At 35.9% G+C, this 13,631-nt stretch overlaps 1 protein-coding gene across 5 annotated transcripts in view; it reads right to left on the reverse strand.

Moving 5' to 3' along the window:
• The window catches only part of TENM2 (teneurin transmembrane protein 2), a 924,727-nt gene that overhangs the window by 624,051 nt on the left and 287,045 nt on the right, over positions 1 to 13,631 (reverse strand). The gene's annotated exons all lie outside the window — the stretch shown is intronic.

Genomic DNA, 13,631 nt, shown 5'->3' on the forward strand with positions numbered 1-13,631 from the left:
GTCTCTTACCCTTGCTCTTTAGCCCAGTGGATCTCTCTGTGTCTTTCTACCCCTGAGAATCTGAAATATGAGGATCCTGTCCATCTCAGGGTCCTTGACCTTGAAGTTCCTTGAAAAGCCTTGCCCAGCTCATCCCAGGGCAGGCTCTGTCTATCATCCAAGCCTCAGTTCAAACGTCCCTGTTTCCACGAGGCTTTCCATGATGAAACTCTTTTGAGGGAGCCCTCCCCATGGTCAGTTACTATAATGTTCCTTTGCACTTATTTATTTTATAGGCTTCATCTCAATGAAGTTTTCTTTTGTCTCTTGTTTACTCTTATTTTTGTATTTATTTTCTTTCCCCTTCCAGGCCCTACCACCTGACAGAATGCCGCGTCCATTTAGCAAAATTTCCTTGTCTGTCTTTTTTTTTCTCTCTCTCTCTCTCTTTCTCTTTCTCTCTCCTTCTGTTATCAGAATCTAGGAAAACCAGTGCATAGGATGCACTGAATTCATATCAAGTGAAAAAGTACATGCATTTATATGAGTTTAAATGTATTCATGAGGACCTTATTTTTCCTCTTCAATGGAATTGAGCAAATAGTCTAAAATAGTCTCAACAACATATACTCTTCCACACCCCCTAAGCTTTCTTGACCCAAACCATGACCCAGAACACTCAATCTTCAGCAGAAATTGATAGAGAAATATTTTTTCTTTGCTCTGCCCTCATCAATAAAAAAATACAGATGGTGAGACAATATGAAGGCATGAACCCCAAGTGGAGAGGTGACACACACATGCCTTACAGATGGCCAGCAGTGGGTTTCATATGACGCAGTGAGTTAAAAGGTCCTGGATATCAATTGGAAAGGAGAAGGAGCAGAAAATTGTTTGGCTCATTTTTCCTTCTTTGGCGAGAAATAGAATAAGAAACAAACAAGAAGCAGCTGAGGAATGTAGGGTCCAAAAACACTTGATTATTCTTGATATTACAAAACTGCAGGGAATAGGAATCTGGAGAGCAATAAAAATGCTAGAGGAAAGAAATCTGATGGCATCTTTTTTTTTTTTTAAAGATTTTATTTATTTGACAGAGAGAGATAGCGAGAGCAGGAACACAAGCAGGGGGAGTGGGAGAGGGAGAAGCAGACTTCCCGCCGAGCAGGGAGCCCAATGTGGGACTCGATCCGGGGGACCCTGGGATCATGACCTGAGCCGAAGGCAGACGCTTAATGACTGAGCCACCCAGGCGCCCAATCTGATGGCATCTTTAATGATCATAATTGTACACACGGCCAAAGGATTCCCACGTTTCCTGGCAACAAAGGCTACCTTCTGTGGGTTGTTTTAATTCTACAGCACCCCTTTCTCTTTCCTTTCCTTCTCTCTCTCCCTCCTTGCTTTTCCCTTCCTCTTCCTCTTTGCACCCTTCTCCACCCCAGTTCCTTCCTGTCTTTCAATTCCCATCATTAAGAAATACATACTTACTAGGAAATGAGAATGAGAAACCTGTTACAGTGGGATAATCCTGAATGTAACTCTGGGTAATAATGTTTGTAGTTTTTACTATGTGGCAGCATAAATTAAAAGTGAAGATTTATGGTAATAAATCATATTAATCAACTAAATTAATATACAGTCTCAGTAACAATAACAAATATAAGATTGGGATTTGGAAAATATCCTAAGTATAGAATTCAAGACATAAATTAAAGATTAATTTGTAATCTACTTGCATGGTAAGATCAAGGACATTATTTCATCATTTCTTATCAAATATGCAAAAACATAGTCATTCCCTTATGGATTCTCTTGGTCTTTCCAAAGTGCTCCTTATAGCTCATGGAATAAGTGTTAAACCAAACTATATATTGTTTGTGTTAAACCAAACTCATATATTACCTTGTTCTGTTTTTAGGCTGTACCAACTGTCATTTTCAAACTCAAACAAAGATACAAGTAATACTATGATGCATTTTACACCAGCATTGTCCAATATGGTAGCCACATGTCATTGCTTATATTTAAATGTAAATTAAATAAAATTACATAAAACTAAAAATTCTATTCCTCCATCAGACCAAGTACATTGCAAGGTCTCAAGAGTTAAATGTGGCTAGAGCCTATGTCCTGGAAAATGCAGATATACAATATTTCTATAACTCTGGAAAGTTCTACTGAACACCCTTTCATGGCAAACATTTATTTGCTAGGGGTAAAGAACAAGTTACAAATACTATATGAATTATCTTGCCGATTATCACATTTTTATGTTAATTACATATATTGGTGCAATTATTCACTAATGTCTTGCTTCCCTAATGGATAGTCAACTTCACAAGGGCTGTTTTGCTTTGCTCTCACAGTAACCTCAGAGCATGGTAACCTGGCAAAAGGCTCTATACAATGCTGGCACCCGATAAATATTTGTTGAGTGACTGAATGATGGAATAAATATCAAGTGGCAGTGGCAAATAATTACAACAAATGTATGTGCAAGGACAAAACAAGAGAGAGAAAGAGAGATTGCCATTTAATTACATATAAATACAGATAAGGGCCTATTTTCTTCCTCATTGTTTTATCTGCTTATGAAGAACCCAGAAATCAATTCCACCCTTAACATATGGGGATCTTCTTGCCTAGATGAGCAAATGAACCCTAACCATATCAGTAGAGAAAACTGTGAAATTAATTGTGTTGACATCCATTTGGGCAGAAAACAGTTAACCCAGAGTGACAGGGTTATGATAGTGACTGAAAACTCCTTGGAGGCCCTCGAGAAAGAGTTGTTTTCATCTCATTATGTCTGCCTTGATAATTATAACCAACTCATCAGCCTTGAGTTGAACACCACATATAATCACTTTCCTGCATATTTTTTGAAGGAGGAAGCATAATAAGGTAAAATCTGCAGACTAATTTATGACATTTGTGGATCTATTTTCAGGAAAAGAAAAACTACTACTCAGTGGGGGATGTTAAAATTCTCTTTTAAATGGTGTAGATTTTTCTTTTAGAACTGTGCTTAAAATTAAGGGTAAAAACAAAAAATCTCCCCTATACAAAAAAGAACAAGCATTAACACTTAATATTTTTTCTAGTAACAAAAAACTTTCTAACTTGCTCCCCAAATCAATCTCCATTTTTAATTTCAAGAACATATCACTGGAAAAAAAGTAAAAATCCTATATCTAGCAAAATGCATAAATTAAAACACTAAATATAGGAACATACCATTAACGAGTACATACAAGGAAAAAATTATTAGCTTAGACTGAACATGAACATATTTGTGCAATAAGATAGACTTGGGGGTACTCTTTTCTTTTTTTTTAATGGATTCTACATATCTGTAAATGAAAACAAATAAGGAAGCTCTTAATGAGATCCTCAGTCACATCACTGAGATTTCATACTCAGCAAGTTATTTGTCAGCTATCCTAAGGACATTTCAGGAATCAAAAAAACAGTGAACAATTTAAAAAAAAAATCACCAAGTCTCTGTGCTAAACACACAACAAAATCAAACAAACAAATAATAAAAACTCCAACAAAGCCATCTGGCTATTTCTATTTCAGGTCGGAGCTGCTAAAAATGGCATTACAGAAGATTGCAAATGACATGGTACTGCTCCCACCCTGAAGAGTTTGAAACAAGTAAAAGGGTTTGTAAGTTATGCCACAGAGGCCACCAAACTCTTCTTGCTGGCAGTATTTTCCCCGACGGAATCAAACTGATCCAAAGAAAATTCTTAATTTCAAGTTGGTGATAATGTTCAGATATAATCAGATTTTAATTATGGGGAAGAGGCTGCACTTGAGAGTTATATGGTTTATTTTTAACTGTGAAACATTAGGTGTAGGTGGTTTTGTAAAAATCAATTAAAATGCCCATCAGCAAATTGGGGATCTGCATTTGTATAAAGTTCCTAATTAAAGAGCATTGTTCCACCCTTTCTCTTTCTTTGCCTTTGATAATTCAGTGCCCTAATAGAAGGACACACACTCGCACAAAAAACTCCAAGCCCTTCCTTAGCTGCCTATCACTTTCCACGGCTAAGGCTAAACACAAAGTTATGCACAAAGATAACAAGTCACTTGCCTTCCACCAGCCCTGGCTCCTCTCCTATACATCTTTTGCCCTTTAATGTTTGCTTCCATGCTCATTTATTCCAAGTGTTCATTTTATAACTCAAAAGGAACGCCTAAAAAAATTTCCACTGTCTTCTGAAGTGAAACAAAACCCTTTAATCTTCGAGGCTTTTCTAGGAGAGCGCCCTTGCTCCAAAGAAGTTCAAAAGAACTCCTAATGTAAGAACTTTCCTGATGGGGGGAGTGTGTGATTAACCTAGAGTCTGAATTAGGCTTGTCTAACTTAATTTCCAGTTTAAGAGAATCACTTTTTTTCCCTGTTACTTTGATAACTGCCAACATTTACATATATTACCCAGTGCTTCCAACATTAAAATACTCTGACAATCATACCTTCAACTCTAAGTTAAAATGCTAACGACTCCAGGAAAAAGAATAGCTGTTTGCAGCAAGGTTGTGATTAGACGTACTTTAAGATTCACAGTAGGGTTCTGAATTGTCATAAATACCCCAGACATAACTTTCATGATGCTTTCCATCCTCTAACATGGGGTGACCCACCTAATAAAGAGCAATAATATCCTTCCTCTCCAGACATCATTTGCTCTCCCTATTTACCCAAGCTGGCAAAATATAGAAAGATGATTCCTTCCAGCCTTTTTAATTACCAAAATTCAACTTGCTTTTAAAATACCATAGTTTCCCTTGAGATTTCAGGAGAGCTGGAGATCACCATGGCAATAAGAAAATGGTGCCAGCATCATCTTGGCATCAACTCATTACACATCTCGGGAGACTTTCGCACTGGAGAAAATTGAACTTGTGTAAAAAGCAGGCACTCTCCCTTCAATCCTTTATTTTGGGAATAAAATGACAAATTTCATGTTACAGGAGGTAAATAAGAAAATGTTGTAACCATATGCCTTCCGCTAATATACACAATTAAAATGCAATATCAATCTGCTCTCCTAGTATGTAAAGTAAAAATGGAAAGTTAACAGACAGTAGCCCACATATGACGTCCATGTGCCTGGTTTACTTCAGTCCTTCTTGCTTTACTGATCTCTCGTGAACCAATCTCTTCAGCTGCAAGAGGGGTTAATGCATCTAAACTCAGGGAATGTGGGTGTAATCTCGCTGCATCCTGTCATTTATAGGTTTGAGTATTCATTCTTTCAGTCAACATTTCCTATCTACATAGAATAAGCCAGGCAATGGGGAATAGAGGTGGAGAGCATGGAGTAAGGAGTGCACAGCAGAGTGGGAGCAGAATATACGCATGTGTGTGATGATGAAAGAACGTGGTGCATCTGGTGGGAGACATTTGCACAGAATATTATAGAAATACTGAAACAGAATACCATGTATAATCTTAAAAATAATACTAGAGCATTATAATGTTAAATGTCACAAAACAAACACTATGATGTAATAACATCCTAGTACATATATATTAGGAGGAAGATAATACTATGATTTCTAACTCTCTCCACTGTCCTCTCACCTGCTCCCCGCCCCCCATCTATGGTGTCAAATGCCTGTTTCACGGTTCTGTTTAAGTGAACCATTCCTGGAACATTCCAAGGGACATTTTAAATGTGCATTTGATGCCCCAGTTTCATTACTTCAGCCAGAGGAAACACTCATAACTCCAAGGGGGTGGAGGCTGACAACCAGAGGGTTAAGCCCACATTTTCCCTTAAGAAGCTACAGGTGAGGGATGGGGTGGCTGGGTGATGGACAATGGGGAGGGTATGTGCTGTGGTGAGCGCTGTGTATTGTGTAGGACTGAAGAATCACAGACCTGAACCCCTGAAACAAATAATACATTATATGTTAATTTAAAAAAAATGCACATTAGGTCCCTCGCCCATGGGTGACAAAGAAGAAGAAGAAGAAGAAGAAGAAGAAGAAGAAGAAGAAGAAGAAGAAGCAGCAGCAGCAGCAGCAGCAGCAGCAGCTATATGTGGAAAAGCAGGGCTCTGAGCTGGTCTCTTCGTGGATTCTTGGGAGCTCTAGTTCTAGCATTATTTTGTGTCCTCCTAAGGTAAACTGGAGAAAACCATGGACCCTTCCCTTCAAATCTAACACAGAATTCCTCAGGGAATTCAATGCCTCTGAATATTTTTCACCATTAACACAGAATTTACCAATAGGACAACCAAGAGTGGCTCAATGAAATCCACGGGAATTGGCCTAAGAGATTCTTAGAACTAAGTATCTGTGGGGGTTTCCCTGGAGAAGGCAGTGCAGGAGAATGGGGAAATAGGGGTTTGGCAGGATCAGAGTCAAGCTTCCTGCTTCCTAGCTGTGGGGCACCATAGAAACTACTTGGGCTTTCGGACCTCCGTTTCCTCATCTAGAAAATCGGGATGATGTTTATTTTCACTGTTTAGGTTTACTTGAGATAATGACAATAAACAGTCTGCATATAATTAGCACTAAGTCCATGTTGTTATTCCTCTGGTGCTCTCAAGAGCTGCTGAGTCATCTAGCAGACCCTTGTCATCACACTAGAAGAGGACTGGGGGACACTGGGCAAGGTAGCATTAAGGAATAGTGCAAATCAAAAGGGGAAGCCCAAATACAGATAGGGAGGTTTTGCCTTCTGTTAACAATATCCTTAGGCAGATGTGAACATTTACACACTGAAATTACATTTAAACCAAACACTCATTCCGACTTTCCAATAATCCCAATGCTTGGTGAGTGCAAAGGAGTTTTTCTTCCTTTATGTCTTAAGGGAGCGGGGGTGAGGGGACAGATGACAGATAAGGGTTTATACAAGCCTGCTCTTGCCACAGATTTAAGCGAGGATCTATTTGTATGTTACAAACATTAAAGTACAAATACTTCTACCAACATTAGACCTGAAGTTCTATGCCTGAAACAGCAGTTAGCTGATATGTCATGTTCCGATAGAAGACGCTTCCTTCTCCAGACACAAATAAGTCTGAAATTGCTGAAGGAATACTAAACAACTAAAGAAATCCAAATGGTTCTCTGTTTATTCTCCCTAATGAGAACAGCAATACGAGAAATATTTCACAAGTGCTTCGGGGCTAGTAGTTTTTGAGAAAGTAATTGGTTTGAAAATTAACCTTTTGTTTCAGAATAGGTCTATTTACTGTGAATGTTAGTGATGTTAGATTTCATGTCATAAATCTTGATCAGGGACAAAAACCAGAGTGAGTCTTCATCAACCGCCTAGTCCTAACTTGCTGTGTAAGTAATTTCCAATCTGTGGGCCTCAGTTTCCCCAGATTTCAAAAATTGGCTTTAGAATAAATATTTCTTGGCCTTAGAGTTTCTGTGATTCTAAGTGACTAGCAAAAATGTAATTTTATTGCTTACAGTCTTTTGATTCAGTTTTACTAATTCCTCTTTTATCACTTAGTCCCCTGGTACCTTATCTTTTCTTTCCGTTTTTAATAAGTGAGGGGCTGTCTTGAGAGATAGTAGCTGCCCATGTAAAGGAAGATTTATCTGATAATAAGGTGAGATGATTATCTTAAATCCTTGAAATTGATGTTCCCTAAATGAAGGAGTCAAAAAGGACCGATCTTCACTGATCAGTCCTGGCAGTTCCAAATGAGTAATTTCAGTCTCAGGACCATTCCAGGGTTTGGAATCCTTCTATTTTCATTTGAGCTGGGGTCAGAACAAACATAATGCATTTCAGACTGCCAGAGTCCATCAGTCTTTCACTTCCTAATCTGTATTTGTAAGTAAAATTGCAAGGGCTTCGGTGTATCAAAAATAGTGTGGCATAGGTGAACTGACCAGACTTTCTTCTCCATCATCTGGGATAGCATATGATCAAAAACAGATAATCACTGCTTGAGGTTAGATCTTTCCATATGAAAAGACACTGAGGTACACAGTGCTCTCTGTCTCCACTATGTGAACCTTTGGCTCTGCAGAAATAAATACTGAAGCATGCCACAAAATTGCAATTACTTTAACAGCATTCAATTCTATTTCTAGGCCCTAAAATTATTTTTTTTAAGATTTTATTTATTTATTTGAGAGAGAGAGACACAGCGAGAGAGGGAACACAAGCAGGGGGAGTGGGAGAGGGAGAAGCAGGCTCCCCGCTGAGCAAGGAGCCTGATGTGGGACTCGATCCTAGGATCCTGGGATCATGACCTGAGCTGAAGGCAGACAGTTAACTGACTGAGCCACCCAGGCTTCCCTTAAAAGTATTTTTTAAAAAATATTTAAAACATCATCTTTATACGAAATAAAACACATGGAAATTACCATATCTGTGTAGAAGGAAGCTGGTTGCAAACACTATTTCTAAATTGATTCTTATCTTGATAGAACCTGATTTCTAATATCTAGAAGAGAGAGAGTTGTTTCATGGCAATTCTGATTTCTAGAACCATATTCAATTACTACATTCCCATGTGGGTTAGACTAAGCATTATATTTTTATAGATTATGTATTTTAAAGATTAAAATAAAAAAACCATGTGCTTTCTCAAATTTGCATTTCACATATTGCATTTAGGTGCAAAGTCTTCTGTTCTGTATCAATGAGAAATACAACTTCTATACTGGCTGGCTAAACAACTTCTATACTGGCTGGTTAAAGACAGAAGGAAACCGAAAGTTGGCACCTGGCATTGTATGATATGATCTTAATGCAGTTTAATTTTAGCAGTAGATGCATCAAGCCAGATTTCTAATCTACTAGCAGATTTAAAGAATTTAAGTTCTTCTTAAGTACTGTATATTTTTAAATTGTTTCAATTTTATACAATATTCCTTCTTATCAGGCAGGGACCGTGTAACTGAAAGAATGTACATGGAAGTCTAGACACACATGAGAAAAGACACATTTCAGCAAAGAAAGGTACCCTGGTCACCTCGAAATCTACATATGGTTGTCACCCAATGACATCTGCATGATACAATTAACATGGTGTGCCAACAACCTGCACATTTCCCTGAGGTGAGAGAGAAGACAGTGGCAAGCATTCTTGCTATACAAGGACCCATTCCAGAAATGCTTGTTACAAGTAATGCAAAGGCCTACAATGATGGTTTAACTCAAAATCCTAAAGGAAACAGCTGTGACCAGGGGCATCTTTTGCAATTTCAGGAGTGTTTCTATGAACAGAGTGGTCAGACTTAAAGAAAATAATGTGTAGGTTATCGATGAAAGTCAAGTCCACAAATCTTAGAGTGAAAAAGAGGGACAAACATGTACAGCTTTCATTTAACTGTTAATTCCCAACCTGTCTTCTCAGAGATGCAGAATCTACAATGATGGACACTGACCAATCTCAGGCATAGATGGGATTTGGCAAAGAATGTGGAGATTCTAACCCCCCAAATGCAATTCAAATAGAGTCTTATTTGGAAGTGCCCAGAGAGGCAGAATTTATGTCCATGAAGATGATCAAGTTAGGGGTACACACTAGAAGAATTTCTACAAAGGATGGCAGAATATAGAAAGCTTTTCCAAGGCTATATACCCTTTTTATAAAACTCTTACATTCTTAGCATGAATAGACAGAGAGGGCCAGATCAAATACGAGTGTTCAATTAAGATAAAAAATCATAATAGTTCCAATATCAAAGGAGCTCCAGTTTCCAGCAGTAGAGGGTTAATTCCACAGGGACATGGGCTGTGTCTGTTTTATCTGTTACTGTATATTCAGAAACTAGGGCAGGACCAGGTAAAGGGCGAGAACTTAATAAATATTTATTTAAAGAGTAACTGTTAAATGAAAAAAATCACACATTTCACAAGATGAAAAATTACAAAATCATTAAAATAAAATTCTTAAAGTACAGAAAAAGAGCACAATAACATCAATTTAAAAAGTAGGTTTCTAAATAAAAAAGTATGATATAAATCTCATCTTTTAAACATTTTATAGTATATGCATAGAAAAATATCTGAGCCCATATTTTCTCCACAATATTGGATACTAGGATTTGTCAGAAAAAAAAAAAAAAACATTTAAAACACCTGTGATTTACTAATCTATAAAGAATATATTTTTTGTTGAAGTAATAAAGAATTTCTGTTAAAAAATATAACAAAAGCTAAAACTTGCCAATATAACCATGAATATATTCACCTCAAGCCGGTGGGACATATCAAAATCTTCCAAATTTAAGTCTTTAGAAGTGATCAGAGTTTGGTGAAAGAAAAATCCATGAGACAGGCAGAATGAAACCACATCTCTGAGGCACCATTTGTGTGAGTAAAACAACTTCACAATCAATGTAAAATGTTATGGGTAACCGATACGAGGATTGAATTGATGGTTCTAAAATGCTGAGGTGACAAAATGCCAGGAAGGATCTGGGCTGTCTTATACCCTTAAGTTGCATCCTATAAATAACGTAGTTTAGAAGACCCACACATGGAGAATTACAGTAGTCTAGACTTAAAGTAATAAAGGGGTTTACCAACATTTCCACATCGTTCTTGCTGAGCTGGGGCTTCGCTGCCACAAGGATAAAACAATGCTCCAGGAATGATGGCAGGATGTTTACTCATTGATGAATCAGATGTCAACATGACACAAAGGCACTCATAGCTTTGGAATGCTTTTAAAATCACATTCCATAGAAGGGTTATCCGAAAAGAAACCCCACTCAGCAAGCACTTGGAGCGACATCACTGAACTTAGAAGTGATTTTGATTCGGTTCCATCAAACTGTGTCACAGCCTTTGATGAGGTTCCACATGGGTAAAATCCTCCCATAGGAGGGACAGGTGCTTCTCCTCATTCTGGATTAGCATATACTACAGAGACTAACTGCCCCCTGAGAACCACTATATCGCTTGATTTCAGCCCCCTCACTGCATTTTTCTGTTCTTTATTTATTTGGATGCTCACCCTTTCAACAATACACATTAAAATATACATAAATTACAAAGTATTATGAAATTGTTACTTCTTATTGCACCACTGTTAGGGCATTTGGGAACAGGGAATACGTCTTATTCATTCTTCTTGTAAATGATTATTAAGTGTAATGTCAGCTATAATCTTATACGTGGCTACTCTGTAGAAATTGTATTAAGGGCTCTATATGTAGTATTGCTGCTACTCATAACCTCCTGCAAGATACCGTTCCCATTTTACAGACAAAGGTTAATCTGCAAAAAGTTTATTTTACAAAGTAGCATAAAGCTACTACATATGATGATTGTATAATATTACCTACTATAGCCACAACTAGTACTAATCATTAAATAAATGGTCAGTGAGTGAAATGCTTTGAGACCTGCCTCCAAAGATCTGAGTAGAACTATCTCATTCTACACCTAAAAGAAACAAGACTCACTGGAAATTGAAATTGGTTGGAAAAATGCCTCGATGAAATTAATATTCAGTATAAATTCATTGGTTGAGTAATAGGTATGACATTTGCCCTACAACAAAATAAACCACCAAACTAAATAATCACCCCCTTCAAAAAAAAGCAGATCTCTATGCTGTTGATTAAATCTGGGAGAAGTTAAGTTCAAATAAATCAAAGAAGGTTTTATTGTAGAACTTGTTAGGGCTTTTAATATGTTAATAGTTATTATGAAGTGCCAAGAAGAGGCTTTTATATGAATTATTTCTCAAACTTACTCCACCAAGGAACACTTTCTTAGTAGAGTTTCGTATTGGACTGATTTTCTATGGATTATGTTTTACAAAATTCCACCCTGGGGAAGCTTAAGCAATCAGAGCTCTTTAGACTGCTAGTGCTTTTATTGCTGACACACAAATGTAGAAAGACCAACTACGTTAGATCAGCATTTTATTTTGTGCAGCTATGTTTCAGAAAACGTAATTTGGCCCTTGGTAGACTAATATAATGAGCGCTTTACTTTTTAACAGACATACATTATTTTCTCAAGAAGAACAGAAAGTAATGTGGGAGAAATTTCCTGCATCATTGTATGCAAATAAATAAGGAATTTTTTTATGCAATTGTAGGAAATATTGCCTGATTAAAACACAAAAGAAAAAAAAAGACACAGAAGAAATCAGTCAAAATACCAAACCCAAATACTCAAAAGAAAGAAATGTTTTATTGGGAAAAAAAAAAGAAAAAAAAACAACTACAAATTAAACAGAAAAATATTGGTAAATATGGTAGTGTTTCCTCATTTTCTATACAGACATACAATTGAATAATCAAGATGAAAATTTAATAAAGTTGAATTTAATATAAAAATGGATGTTTAAAAATTTTAATATCATAATTATGTAATTTATTTGGAAAAATAAATGAACAAGAATAAAAAAGGCAGTCTAAGGAGAAGAAAAACAAGGAGAGCCTTCCTCTATTACATTGAACTTACTATAAACGTAGTATAACAAAACAGTAGCGTAACAGTGCAAAATATATATATAATAAAAAATAAATCTATCATATATATATATATATATATATGCATATCTGATAGAGCAAAATGTCCTGAAATAGACTCTATGGCACAAGAGAGATTTAATAAAGAATATAGATGAAAGTTCTAAAAATGATTAACTTTCTGGGAAAAAAAATAGATCCTCATGTGACACATATATAAATTTCTAGATGGACTAAAAAGTTTTAAGAACAGCATTTCTAAATTACTAGGAGAAAATAGTATATATTTATGGAAACTTATAATGGGAATTCCTTTAAAGCTGAGAACCAATTCAAGAGACCTAAAATATTAGAAGACCTTACTACATTTTAAATACCTTCATGTGAAAAACAATATAAAAACAGCTACTGGGGTAAAATATTAATAATGAATATAATAATCAAAATTTACTACATCTTAAAAATATTAAGAGTACTTATAAATTTTAAAAAATCTGACATTGTTTTAGGAAAATATAATCAAGCAGAAAATTCAGTGGAAAGTGGGCAGATCAAGGTATTAAGTGTATAACTGCAACAGAAATAACTAATGTATAAGTTTTTAAAATAATTACTATTATTACTTATTATATAGGCAAAATGACTACTTATTATATAGGCAAAATGATAAAAAATGTCACACTAAATGATTGGTAGTATTTATCTTTCTATAGTAAAATAGTTTTACTTTTACTTATTTATTTTTCCAAATTATTTTACAATAAACATGTAATTAGATTTTTATAATTATAAAATTAATACAAGTTACTTTTTAAAGTCATGATGTATTTTTAAGGCATACACTTGGGTAGAATATTAATATGTTTTTGAGTGCTATTTAATTCATGAGAGAATTCCCACAGTATGAAAACAAATGCATGAAACAAAATCCTGATTTTTAAAATATTCATTTCTTTAAATAGGCTAGGACAGATTTGAGTGAAACTATGTGTGATTTTTATTATGTTTAATTTTTTCTGAATTTTCCAAATTTCTTGCAAAGTCCATTCTATACTTTTAGAGTTATAAAATACATATTTAAATAAAATGTGCTCATTTCTATTGCTATCATAACCTTGGAGAGTTTATTGGAGAGTCCTATCAGAAAGTGTGCTTCCAAAAAAGCAAGGGATGAGATATGGTATAAAATGTGGTTTTCGGCATCCCTGTGTCTTCCA

This window comes from Eumetopias jubatus, unplaced genomic scaffold, assembly GCF_037043125.1.
Source record: "Eumetopias jubatus isolate StellerSeaLion01/CBP00866 unplaced genomic scaffold, mEumJub1_p1.0 scaffold_5, whole genome shotgun sequence".
NCBI classification, from domain to species: Eukaryota; Metazoa; Chordata; class Mammalia; order Carnivora; family Otariidae; genus Eumetopias; species Eumetopias jubatus.